This window comes from Pleurodeles waltl, chromosome 11, assembly GCF_031143425.1.
Source record: "Pleurodeles waltl isolate 20211129_DDA chromosome 11, aPleWal1.hap1.20221129, whole genome shotgun sequence".
NCBI lineage: Eukaryota > Metazoa > Chordata > Amphibia > Caudata > Salamandridae > Pleurodeles > Pleurodeles waltl.
Window position 1 is genome coordinate 160,647,340 of NC_090450.1, and position 14,157 is coordinate 160,661,496.

Consider the following 14,157-nt stretch of genomic DNA (forward strand, 5'->3'; position numbering starts at 1 on the left):
CAATAGTCCTTTGGCATGATATTAAAACTAAATATTTATTACTATCACTCGATATTTAAGACTCAATATTTTGCCAAAATACCTTTTTTTAAATAAACATTTGCAGACCCGTTAGGTCTAATTCAACGACTTAACAAACAAACAATTACAATACTAATAGGTTTGATGTTCTTACTCGATAGTTGATAAAGGCACTAATAAAAATGCCTTATGCAGTACAAATCAGTTTAAAATGTACCACATTGTCTCTACTTTGAATGGATGAGATAACAATTAAATATGTCACATAGAGTGTACTTGTGTGCATTGTATTGCAAATGGGGGTATACACACAAGCAGCCAATAACTGAAGGTCAAATACTCTTGCGGGCTGATTCAAAATGTTATTGCCAAAGTCTCATACCAGACACTGAAGGTTACAGAGTCAAAGATGCCACTGGTTGAAAGAGGTTGAACTAACACCCATAGAGTGTATGTGTAATACAAAATGCTTGCCATGAATGAAGCATTCACCTTTATATGTCAAACCTAAAAATAGGTCACCATTGTGATGGACAATGATTAAAATATATATGTTTACTTTTGATAAGCTAAAGCAATGATATGACAATTGATTGCCAAAGGCAGGTTATTTTAGTTATTGTACCGCTGGAATACAAAATAATTAAACAAAAACTAGTCAAAGCCAGCCGAAATGAGAACCTGAAGTCAAACATCTCCATACATGCCTTAAAAGGGGACACCAAACTGCAGTGTAGTCCTGTTAGAATTAACCCTTGAGGTTGTGCATCAAATTCTGCCCTTTTACATAGTTGTTATTTTTAACATTGTCTACGATATACACATTTAACAATTCACAATCATATTTTAGCGACAAATTCATTGAACACAATATAAACTCAATTAGGGCCTCATTATGACTTTGGCAGTCCTAAAAGTCGCCCACAAAAGGTGTGGGGAGGACGTCACTATCATCAGGGTGGCATCCCCTGGAGCATATTTCAATGCTCCCACTGGACTGACCATCGGGAACAGTGCTAGGACATTGGCCTGTGCTCCTTTAATGAGGCTGAGGACAATATACTGGCACTAAAGCACCCTCGGAATGAGCACTGTCTTCAGTGCAGACAGTGAACATTCTGATAGTGGTGCTGGGCAGGGGGCTCCGAAAAATCCCAGTTTCACTGACAATGAGCTAAGGGTCATTGTGGCTGAAATCATAATAGTAGAGCCACATTTATTTGGAGCCCAAGTCCAGCACACTATGATCGCCAGGAAAATGGAAATGTGGCAAAGGATAGTCGACAGAGTGAATACTGTAGGCCCCACCCCGCGCACAAGGGATGGCATCAGGAAGAGGGGGAAGGACCTCAAGGGGAAGGTCTGTCCCATGGCACCCAGGCACGAGCTGCAGGTCCAAAAGACTGGCTGTGGTCTCTACCTCCTCCCTTACAATCACACCCTATGAGGAGAAGGTCTTGGCAATCCTGCATCATGATGGCTTGGCAGGAATACTTGGGGGAGTTACAACACAAACATATCTCACAAAAATGTATTGTCATGCATGCCCATTGCTCATCATTGGCCTCTTTCACTATGACCCTACTCACCAGCCCACTGTCCACCTGTCCATAGATCACTGTCTGGCATCTCACATGTGAACTAGATACACCTGGGGAAACAAAAGCTGTGTACATTGTGCGTAGTACAGGGATTGACAACCCTACAATTCCCAGCAGGCATTGTTCTACAATTACAAAAACCAAAACAATGTATCATACTCAAAATTACCTTGTCCACCAAATCCCTAGTGAAGTGTACCCACCTGAAAGGATGACATTTTCACAGTGTGTGAGAAGTACAGGCACTGACAGGACTGCTAAGGACAGGAGGCACTGCTACTGTCACCCCACTCAGCCACCAATGTGTCCTCAGCTCAAATGACCCTTGTCCTGAACTCACCATTGAAGTGTACTCACTTGAGAGGTTGATATCTGTATAATGTGTGGGTAGTACAAGCACCGATAGGACTGTTATGGCCAGAAGACACTGCTACTGGCACTCCACTCAGCCACCAAAATGCCCTCTGCTCCAATGGCCCTTGTCCCTGAACTTGCTATTGAAGTGTGCTCCCCTGAGAGGTTGTTATCTGTAAAGTGTGTGGTTAGTGTAAGCACTGACAGGACTACTAAGGCCAAGAGGCACTGTCACTACAAACACCAGAACAGTGTCCCTTTCCCTAAAGACAACAGTATTTCAAAGTTCATCTGTTGTGTAATCACTAGGGTAGTTGGCAGCTGTCAGATATTGTGAAGCAGCAAGAGTGACTGGACTACAACTCACAGCAGACACTGCTCCCACAAATCCAAACTCCAAAACTGTGTCTTCCCCCAAAATACACCTGTGTACCAAATCATCACCTTGATGAGTGTACTCACCTTGATGGTGTACTCGCCTGTGAGGAAACCATCAATATAGTATGTGTAAAACAAGAAGTCAAATGGCTGCAACTCATAGTAGGCTCACTTACTGTCACTCCAAACACCAGCCCAGTATACACCTAACAAAATACCCTTCTTTGAGAATCTACACAGGAAGTGCACTCATCTGGGGGTATGACAAATAACAACTGCATGAAGTACAGGGAATGACATGACTGCCAAGGCCAGGAGTCTCTGTATCACAAATTCTAAACACAAGCCCAGTGTGCATCTGTCCAAATTTCCCTGTCTGTGAACTCACAATGGTGGTGTACACACCTAGGAGGATAACTTATGTATACTGTGTAGTGCTTGGAGTAGCCTGATTGTAAATTCCAGAATGGCCAGTCCCTGTAACTCCAATCACCAGGACACTGTACATATGTCACAGAGTACCTGTCTGTGAACTCACAAATGAACTTTGCTCACTTGGGAGGAACCAAGAGACAAATCATGGTACATGCTGGGATGTGCCTAAACACGTAGAATCATGTTGAGTAGCTAAGCCAAGATTAATTTATTGTGGGCAGGAAGGACAGCTCAACCTGTGTATAGCAAAAAAAGACATGAACCAAAGGCCTCAAGTTGCATCACCTGAATGGTATTGGCAGCAGACGCCTTCACAATGCATTGACCACATGATGAATACAGTAACATATACAACAATGTCCAGGGTATGCCTGCATAACAGTCTATTAGGACTTAAAAGGATCAAAGCCACACCATGCCCCTGAAACATAGCCAGTTTGCCGACAGTACCGCCAGTGCAGTCTGACCACTGATGACGGTGGTTGCCATCCCCAGCCCAGCGGTAGCCACTACACTGCCCACCCTATTACTACACTGCAGACTGCCACCGAAAGCCTGGTGGAAATAGCAAGTATAAAATGACCCACTCACTTCAATAAACACAGATGACTCTGTGGAAGCCATGGAACGTCACCTTGAAGTCTTTCCAGTGCTCTTCCTTGCCTTCCTCCTCTTTGACCACCAACGCCGACGCTGACACTGACATCATTGGTGAGTATACCTGCAGAGCACACAAGGGGGGAAGGGGAGAGTTGCACACCCACACAACATACACACCATGCACGGACTCCTATGTGCACACACACTCACACACGCCCACACACGCTACACAACACCAGTACTGAGACACATACACACACACACACAAAAAATAGCCATGCCAAACACACACATCACATACACATACCCCAGATCAAAACTACTCACCTACACTAATATCACTAACAAGCAGAGACACACAAACCAATACAAAAACAAAACAATACATACAGTGGCCGAATACAAGAAAGAACAGTGAACTTGAATGAAAAAAATGCATAGAAATGCACATTGAACAGCATATGATAGATGTATGGAAACTTACCTGTAAACGAAAAAATTCAACAAATGTATTGTAAGTAAATCAAGAGGAATCCTGTTATCTACATTTATATGACATCAAATGGATTGCAAATGTGCAACAAAAACACCAAGGCCCATGGGTCAGTCCAATGTCCAAAAGTCTTAGGGCCCCAACTTGACTCCTGACATTCTAATGCCCTCCACAAGGTAGGGGCATCAATGGGGCAGACAGGCACCTAAGGGGTCTGTGGGTGGTAGTGAGGGTTTTGGAGGGGGTCCTTGGGCCTTGGCTTGGGGGGGGGGTCCTTTGGTTTTGGTCTGGGAGGGGTGGGGGTTTCTCCTTTGGTTTGGATGGAGGGGCAGAAGCTTGGGTCTATGCTTTAGGGCAGGTGTTGTTTTGGGGACAGGGGGAGGCTTTTTGGTGGGTGGAGGGGCAGCAGAGGTAGAAGGTGGGTCATGGGAGGACTTAGAGGTGAAGGGACTTGGCCTGGGGAGGGAACCATGATGGCAAGGGGCAAAACAAGGTGGGACAGGCACAGGGAACAGGTCAAGATGGGCAAGGAAAATCTGCCTTGGAACATGGGGGATGGATCTGGAAACAGGTGTGGAAGTGGCGGTAGAGGGAGTGATTGCAGGATGTGTAGGTGTACTGGACATGGGTGCAGATGTATGCAGAGTATGTTTGTGTGAGGTGAAGGAATGTTGAGTGTGGGTGTTTATATGTTCTGGGAGGAGGGGGGAGAGGCTGGGAGAAGACAGACATGTCGTGTGGATGTGTGTTAGGGTGGTGTCTGCATGTAAGTTGGGTGTGCTGCATGTGTTAGTGATTGTGGATGTGGTGAGTGCGGATGTGGTTCATGGGTGCATGTATGAGTGTCTGCTTTTGTGGTGACTGAGGGCAACACAGAAGTAGTGACAGGAAGTGGGAGTGAGGATTCAGTGCTGGCAGGTATGAGTGATGATGTGACTGTAAGGGAGGAGGTGCTAGGGGAGGTAGTGGCTGATGTTATGTCGGCTTTTGTGTGTTGAGTGTGTGCATGCTTGTGATGTGAGTTGTGGTGCCTGTGTTTGTCTTTTCTCACCTTGTCTGTTGATTTGGGTGCTTGTCTATATGTGTGACTTGGCTGAGAGAGGGGACAGTGTGTCTGTGCTCTGGGATGGGGACAGATGGCAGGAGGGAAGATGGAATTACTAGGGACACTGGCTGCCATCAATGAAGAGGCCAGAGCCTGAAATGATCTCTGTGGGCCAGTCAAGGCACCATGAATGCACTCCAGGTAGGCATTACTCTGCTGCATCTGGGATGCCAGGCCGTGGATGGCATCTAGGCCCTGGATGGCATTCACTATGGTTGACTGTCCTACAGAGATGGACTTCAGGAGGTCAGTAGCCTCAGCATTGAGGGCAGCAGGGCTGACTGGGGCAGTGGCTGGGGTGCCTGTGATGAAGGAGAGGCCCACTTTCCTGGGTGAGAGAGCATGGGCAACTGGGTGAGGAACTAATAGAAGGGCGGTGCTGGTAAGAGGGGTGGCAGATGAGAACAGTGCTAGGATGGATCCAGTTGGTTCTGCCACCGCTAGGTAACTTCTATTGGAGGGGGAAACAGCATCAGTGGTTTCCGCTGCAGTCTACCTGTGGTGCTCCCCTCACCCTTCAAACCACTGGTCTGCTCGGCTTCGGTGGTCTCTGCCTCCTGGGTCCCGTTGGCTGCAGCATCCCCACTTGCCAGTGCCCTTACTCCTTCGCCTGCTGATGCTAATACACACAAGGATAGGATAATACAAAAAGGAGGGGAGGGGATGAAAAAGATTGGAGCATAGGGTCACCCTTTGCACATTTGTACAATTCAACAACATGACTCTTTGGAAATTCCTAAATGCACTCTCTACAATGTCAGTAGACATATCTCCACACCTACTGTGCATACACTCTGATGTGCATACTCAATCATGAAACCTCTACCATAACACTCATGTACTACTCTACACTGTCATGGCTCTTGTAGACAGGTCCATTACTACGAGAAGTCAGTCCATGAGTGAGATTTGTACATTGTCATACCTAGCTGTGTCACCCATAATGGACATGTATAGATAGGTATTGGAACCAACTTAAGATTCTGTATCCCCATGTCATATCCTACAATTTGGCACAGTACAAATGCCATGGCAATCTGTTGGACAGATACTCACCTATCACAGCAACTAATATTCACAGCACAACTGTATCTACCTACATTAACTGTCATAGCTACACTAGACATACTTTATCCTATGGCTAACACACCCTTTCCAGTCCAAAGCAAACAGTATGGGAAATGGGCTCTGTAACTCAACCTCTTGTGGATGCTGTGTTGCCCTCAAGCGCCCATCCAACTCCGGGTAGGTCACCGCCAGTATGCGTGCCACCAGGGGGGTCAGGGTCTGACAGCACCCCTTCCTCGTTGGGGGGACTTCCTTAACTGGGCCTCTGCAGTCTTCTGGGCCCAGCATCTCAGGTCATCCCACCACTTCCTACAGTGGGTGCTCTGCCAGATATGTACCCCCAGGGTCTGCAGTTCCTTGGCGATGACTTTCCACAAACCTTTCTTTTGATGAGCGCTGACCTGCATGGGAAACACGGAAGGAAAGACACATTAACCTATGACACTCATAGGCCTACAAACAGAACACATATCAACATTGTACACAACTTCACACTTCCACAACATTCCTATCAGTCATATACGAAGATACACCCTCCACTGGAACATCCTTCATACTTAAACTAACACACTTACATACCCATGTAGCAACAAAAATACCATAATGTGAAATACCTGTTGTTCTTGCACCCCATACAGCTTTGTGTATGGGGTAAGACCCAATCCACAAGTTTCTCGAGTTCTTCCATTGTGAAGGTGGGGGCCCGATTGGCTATAACACATGCCATTGTGGCTCCCAGGTATCCGACACAGCAGCACACTCAGTGGAGGTCTTGATAGCTGGAGGGTCAGGAGTCAAGTGAGATACACTGTAGAAAATGGTGGTCACAGCTGTAGCAGTCTGCACTGTCTCCGTCGGTGGTAATCGTCACGGGTCCTCGTATGACATAGATATCAATGTTAACCAATGAGGAGTTGCACAGCGATTCCGACCTCCTACTGCCATTACGGCATACGCTGGCAGAATGAGCTCACTGAGATCTGATCCCTGCATGCAGAACAGGCAGCAGCCATTTTGCACTGTTACGAAAACATAATTTTAAAGCGTCACTAAATATTCCCTTCATGGACATGTGATACATTACACTCTGGCACTGTATACAATACAATCAGGCTGTATAAACTTTGTGTGTGCACAGATACAGAAAATTACATCATGACAGATTGGAACAAAACTAACATATTGATTTTGAATGTACACTAGCAGTGACAGACAAACATCTTTCTGATAAAATCTTTTGCAAAACCCAGATGTATGTGCAACTAACATGAGTATTTCAACAGCTCGGCACTTGGAAGTCTGCTTTGCATACATCAAGTGGTAGCAGATTTGATGTTGATTCTTCATTTTTAACCATGTAGTTGGATGCATAAAGTGTAATTGTTGGCACTCTTATGTTGTATGTGATGTGTAGATATAGTCTACTGTGGAGGGTGAGGCATGCACCTGTGTTCCGGTCCATGGTTGACTTGGCAACGATGGGAGAACACCACATCATCTCCATCTATCGACTGAACCGGACTACAATCCGGGAGCTGTGTACTCAGTTCGAGTGTGATATGCTGCCAGCCATTTGACAACCTACAGCCATTCCTCCAACTGTACAGGTGCGATCCGTCCTGCACTTCTTGGCCACTGGCTGATTCCATGGGATAGTCGGAATGGAAACAGGCATGTCTCAACCAATGTTCAGCAATGTGCTGAGGAATGTCTTTTCCTCCTTAGTAAAACATATGGAAAGCTGCATTCAATTTCCCCATATTGTAGATTTGGCCAGTGTGAAGGCTAGTTTCTATGTAATGGGACATACCCCTCATGTGATTGGGGCCATAGATGGCACCCACATGGCATTAATACAACCTAGGGCTGATGAGCAAGTGTACAGAAACTGTAAGAGCTTTAACTCTATTCATGTGCAGATGGTCTGCTTAGCAGACCAGTAAATCTCCCACGTGACTGCACAGGTTCCAGGGTCTGTACATGATTCATACAACCTCAAGAATAGCAGTGTCCCATGGTTGATGGTCTACAAAGAGTGAGGGCCTACTTCATTGGTGAGTATAATGAGTGTATATGTAATTACTGTTACCCCAGACTTTCTACTTGTAAATATTAGTTTACCCTATCCACAGGTGATTCAGGTTATCCCAATCTCTCCTGGCTACTGATACCGGTGCAGAATCCAGGGACCAGGCTGAAGAACTGTACAATGAGGCTCATTGGAGGGCAAGAAGGGTGAGAGAAAGGACATTCAGTCAGTTGAAGGCAAGGTTCAGATGTCTGCACTTCTCTCGGGGTTACCTGCAGTACTCACCACAGAAGGTGTGCCAGTTTGTGTTGGCCTGCTGCATGCTCCACAATCTGGCACTAAGGAGGGTTATCCCATTGCTGGAGGAGGAAGGTGTTAGGGACAATTTAGTAGAAGAGTAGGGAGGAAATATGAGTGACGATGATGGGGATGAGGAAGATGTAGGCACAAGGACACAGTTCATCCAGCAGTATTTCAGCTAAGCTTCTGGTAGGTACAGCTCTACATTTACCATGTCTCATGTTGGAGTACAGGTTGGGTGTACTTTCTTATCCATTCCTGATATGAGTAAGTGTTCTCATTTGGGTATCAGATGAGTATATACAAAAGAGGTTAGACAAGTAGGTCAACAGTCCCACTGTGATGCTATCTAGTTCATCTGTCTGTGATGCATGTACTTCAGACATCCTATCTACTTCTTAACATATTTGTGACTACTGCATTCTGATATCATATGTTCATATGCATAGTTTTCTGCTTATTGTGACTTAAATTGATGTAAATACTTGGCATCCAAAGGTGTGAGCTGTGTAGTGCAGCTACAATGAGTGTGTATTACTCAGTTCATTATTGTTAGATGCAACAATTATCTTGTCTCATAGTGCCTGATCAGGGTTGTGGTCATGTGTGCAATAGCACTGGATTGTCTATTAAAGTGTAAACCTACATTGTAATTTGTTTAACCATCATGATGTGCCAGTACATTCTGTTGGCAACTGTGCAATTTATATGTGATGTACCTTCTGTGCTATCAATGGCAGACGTGCTATGGATGATTTTTTACTACTCTTCCCTCTCTGCTACCTGAGGACCCAGGGATGTGTGGACACTGACTTTGCTGCATGGGACGGGTTGTCACGGTGATACATTCACATTGTCACTGTATTAATACTCAATTTCTGTAACATGTCACACTTTGGTTTGCACTATTACAATGAGTAAACACAAAACACTATAACATGTATAAGTTTCTTTATTGTGAATATCAAAGGGGGATAGGGTGCAAAGAAGTGGGACCATGGTGTTAAAAAACATCAGTCTGTAAGGCCAAGCATTTGGTAACACAGGTCCAGTGTCCGTGTGGCATTGGAAAATGGGGCTTTGGCAGTAGAGAGTCAACAAGGTGTCTTAGTGGCACACAAGGGAGGCTGTTCTGGAGAGTCTCATTTCCTGGCAGTGGGGTTGGTCTTGACCTTATTCCCTGCAAGATGTCTGGCTCTGCGACCACATTTACATAGGGGTTCCTCAGCTGTAGGGGGTGGCTCAGTAGTGGCTTGTGAGTCCTCAGGCATGGACACCATCCCACTAGCTGCAGCAGATGTAGAGGGCTGGTCAGTAGGTTGGCTAGTGGAAGGGGCCTGGTGGTGGGTGGAGGACTCACACAGGACTGTGATGAGCTCCTGCATCAAGCCATTCGTGGAGGCCATGGTGGCACTGAGGGCATGCCACTCCTGCATGGCCTCCTGATGGCACTCCCTATGCAGCCTCAGGTTTTCCCCCAGCATGTCTGAGATCTGGCCCATCTAATCCTGGGATAGGTTGTATGTTCCCAGGACTTGTGCTATTGCCTATGGGCAGGTGGCTCTCTGGATTGTCCTACCTTGTGTCCCCTAGGTCCCCTCACACTGGCCCTAGAACCCTGTGTCTGTGTCTCTGGCACTGGTGTGCCCACTCCCACTTACACCAGGACCTTCCTCGTCTTGTGTGGTTGGTGCTGGTTCAGGTCCCTGTACAGTTGGATACACTGTAGGTTGACGTGGCCTGGTGACACTTGTTTGGGGCATTGGGTGGCAGATGTTATTGATAGCAGAGGTTGTGGGGGGCTCTATGGTGTCCTGGGTGAGGCTGGTGGAGGTAGACTGCCCAGAGAGCCCGGATGGGCCAGGTAGGTCTTCCAGTTCCAGACATCTTGTGTCTCTGTCATCACTGGGGTATTCATCTGGTGGAGGACTGGCTCTACGTGGCACTGGTTGACAACATTCTCAGTGGCACCTGTGGATTACAGGGACTGTTATTCACATCTACTTGATGTAGTTTACAGGGGCTGTGAGGTGAGTGCTATATGTCATGCCTCATACTCTGGTATAGTTATACGAGGGTAATGTGCATTGTGAGGTGGCTAAAGGGTGATGCATTGTAATGCTTCATGCAGTACATGCCTTGGGTGCATTTCAGTGTGAATACTTAGGGATTAGTGTTAGTGGGTAAGGGTGACATTGCAGGGGATGGGGATGCATGCATTACAGATGTACTTGATACAAGGGGATTATAGGTGACTTACCAGTTTCCACTCCTACGGAGATTGCACTGAGACCCTCAGGTTGAAGGACCTTCTCCTCCAATGATGTGATCTCCAGGGGAGGAGGTGGGGACCCTCCGCCAGTCTTCATGAGGCGATTTGGTGTCTGAACACCATGGACCAGTCGTTCCCCCTCAGGTCATTCCACCTTTTCCGTATTTCCTCCTTTGTGCGTGGATGGCTTCTCACCTTTTCGATGATCCTCTGCCATAACTCCATCTTCCTTTCCATGGACATTTGCTTGACTTGTGCCCTGAACAGCTGTGGCTCTACCCTGATGATTTTGTCCAACATGGACCTTAATTCATCATTGGTGAAAAGGGGGTGCTTTTGTCGGGACATGGTGAGTGCAATGTGTGTGTGAGTGAAAAATATTTTAAGTGAAGTGTGATGCGTGAGAGGTGTGCAGGTGTCTCTGATGTCTTTGTGAAGTGCGATCTTCAGCGTGGTCGTGCAGTGTATGGTAGTTGTTTGTCATAGCAAAGGATTGTGGGTTGTGTGTGTGGGTTTTATAGAAGGGGGTGTTTGGTGTGTGTATGCGTTTCAGGTGTGAGGTATTCGAATTGGCCACTGGGGTGCTGTAGTGGAGGTTCTATTTCAGCCGCCACGGTCCGGACCACTAATTAATTACCGCTGCACTAGGGCCGCTGTGCTGATTTGTGGGTCGTATTGGGGAGCGCAGTCTTTTTTTGCTGTGGTAGTGTGGGTTGTGAGACCGCCTTTCTGCTGCCATCGTTCAGCCTGACAGTGTCAGATTTGTGGCTGTATTCTGGTGATTTTGTTTTTGTGTGTCATAATTGGGTGGGCCGATTACCGCCACCACTGCGGTCTTTTGGTATCAGCCAGCCCGGCAGTCTTCGGGAAAGACCGCCAATGTCATAATGGGGGCCTTTGTGTGTATCTATGCCTTTGATGTGGAATCATGTGGAAAAGTACACTACACATGTGTAATGATTTGGGATTGTATCCTGACTGTTAGCATGCATCGTGGAGTGATGTTGACCTCACATGTGTGGCATTCATCCACAGACAGACACCAAGATTGGCATGTCCTAGATGTGGTTAGTGATGTTGATGCTCAGTGGTCAGCAGGTTGAGGGCCTTCTAATAGTCCTTTCTTTAGAGCTTGGTGCCTCTCCAACATGCAAAGGACACATGCCTACGACAGAAACACTCAGAGGATGTCTTTGTAACGGGTGTCAGACATTAGTGGTGACTGTCTTGGGTTTTGCTAATTCGTTATTATGTTTATTCTGGGGACATCTCTCCCTGACATTTTGAACCTGACGTCAACAGTGTTCCTTTCAGTGCCACATGTGAGGCCTATCTGAGTTACACTGATACTACTTCCTTGAATCTACTGTACAGATGCCACCTGGCAAAGTGTACATTGTTCAAATGTTTCCTGGGTGACATGGTTATTTACATGTCACCTACTCCAGGACATTTAAATTAGGGGATCTACATAGCAGGATTTCAGTGCGTCATTTCTAATTGTGTGTTCATTATGTCAAATGCCAAATAGATGTGTGCATTACCTAATGTGGGATATGTGGGAACGGAATTTACAAAGGGATACTTTTTGCCATTAGTTGACTGAGGTCTGCTTCATGGGAGAGAGCTTTTAGGATAAAGAGGACTCCTAGTCCTTTTCTGTTAGCCACTCCTGCTCATAATGTGGTGGTCCATCCGCCAGATCGACGGGGGGCCAACCACCACCACCCGCCTGGCAGTCCGCAGACTGCGAAACTCATAATGACCCCCTCTGTGTTCTGCATAGTAGGAGTTTGATATGTTTCCTCTATTTCATTAGAATTTGTAGAATTTTGTTTTAAATTCACTGACAATTTTTAGTTTTGTATGATAGTGCAGTAAGGTGTTTAAGCTGTGGTTCTAGAACTTATAATAAAATGCAATAATTGCAATGTGTTGCAGTAGGTTCCTTATGAAATACCAAGCTGAATTCGAAAGCATACTCCATTCCATATGCATGATTTGGGTAATGGGTGTTCAATTGTTTCTCTATGACTGGAAGATCTAAAGTATTTACCACTATGCAACAAATTGAAGAATCCACTGTTATTGTCCAGGAAGGATATATATCTGCACTTTTAAATGAACAAATATACAACTTTCTTAATTTTTAGCTTCAAAGATTAATTTAGCATTGCATTCATAAACATCCTTGTACCAAATTTGTTTTCTCATCATAAAGGAACTTAACTGTAAGTTTTTTAGTCTCTTGCAGATCGCTTATATTTGTGTTTTCAATGTTAACGTCTGTTTGTCTTGGTTATCACAATCACCAAAGCTCATGCCTCTACTTACACTTACCCTTTTATTAAATATATACATAGAATAATCTTGTTCCAAAATCATTCTATTTGTTGCAGTTTTTGAGTTATCCACCAGTGCTTCTTGTAATTGTTTATATTACAGAGAATGTATCTTTTAGATGCCACAGTCTGGTGTGGCACTGGGTTACCATGTTGATAGCCTTTTTTATATACACCCTTTGTTCTAAAAAATGTTCACCTACATGGTCTTCTGCGACTCCTGCTCATTTGGGAAACCAACTGTTTTTGTTGCCTGTCCTTCTTGTGACCTTTGTGTTTATACACATTTATCTAGCCTTTTTTTCGTTGTTAGTTCCACTTGTAAATAAAAATATATTGTTTGATTTATTCTCCATGTGGCCTCGCTTGGGTTTATCAGGTGAAATGAAATGAACAAGTATTTTTCAGAGAAAAAATTTCAATTATGAAATCATCCAGTCAGTGGTGGAGAAAGTAAAATTTTTCAGGAGTGGGGAACAGTGATGAGGAACATTGATGATATGGAAGGGGGAGCAAAGGGAAAGCAAGGAAAGTAATACAATATTCACCATTTAATAACTTTGTAAGGTTGGAGGGAATTATATATAAAGAGACCTAAGCAAACACTGTGAAGCTCCCCTGACTGAGCTAATTTATTAACATGTAGGGAGCATGATAAACATAAAAAAATGAGGTACAAGTGAAATGATGACTGAAAAAAGGTCACAAAGTATAATTTCAGAGTTGAGCTCAGAACACTTCGACCTCACTGGATTTTATGACATATGTGGACCTTGATGTTGAATACAAGAAATCTTCAGAAACACTGGCAAAAAATCCCTCTTTATTTTTTATTGGAGGTGATTTTAAATGGGTAAACCCAACCCTGGATGAAGGTACTAGGAAACAGAATAGACCAGGTGAAATCATAGGTCTCGCAATACACTTTCTGAACTGCTTACCATGAGGTGTTCTGAGATACTTTGGTTCATCAAAAATAAAAATAAAACACTATCATACCTGGGTAAGCTTAAGAATGCCAGAAAGCCAAGCAATTATAGGGCTATTTATCACTAGTTTCAGTAGCTAACTAGAAAACAAATGAAGGACTATAGGAACAGAAGTGTTGAAGTCGAAAGGAGTCACAGAATGTGGGATGAAATCAAATAATTATAATATT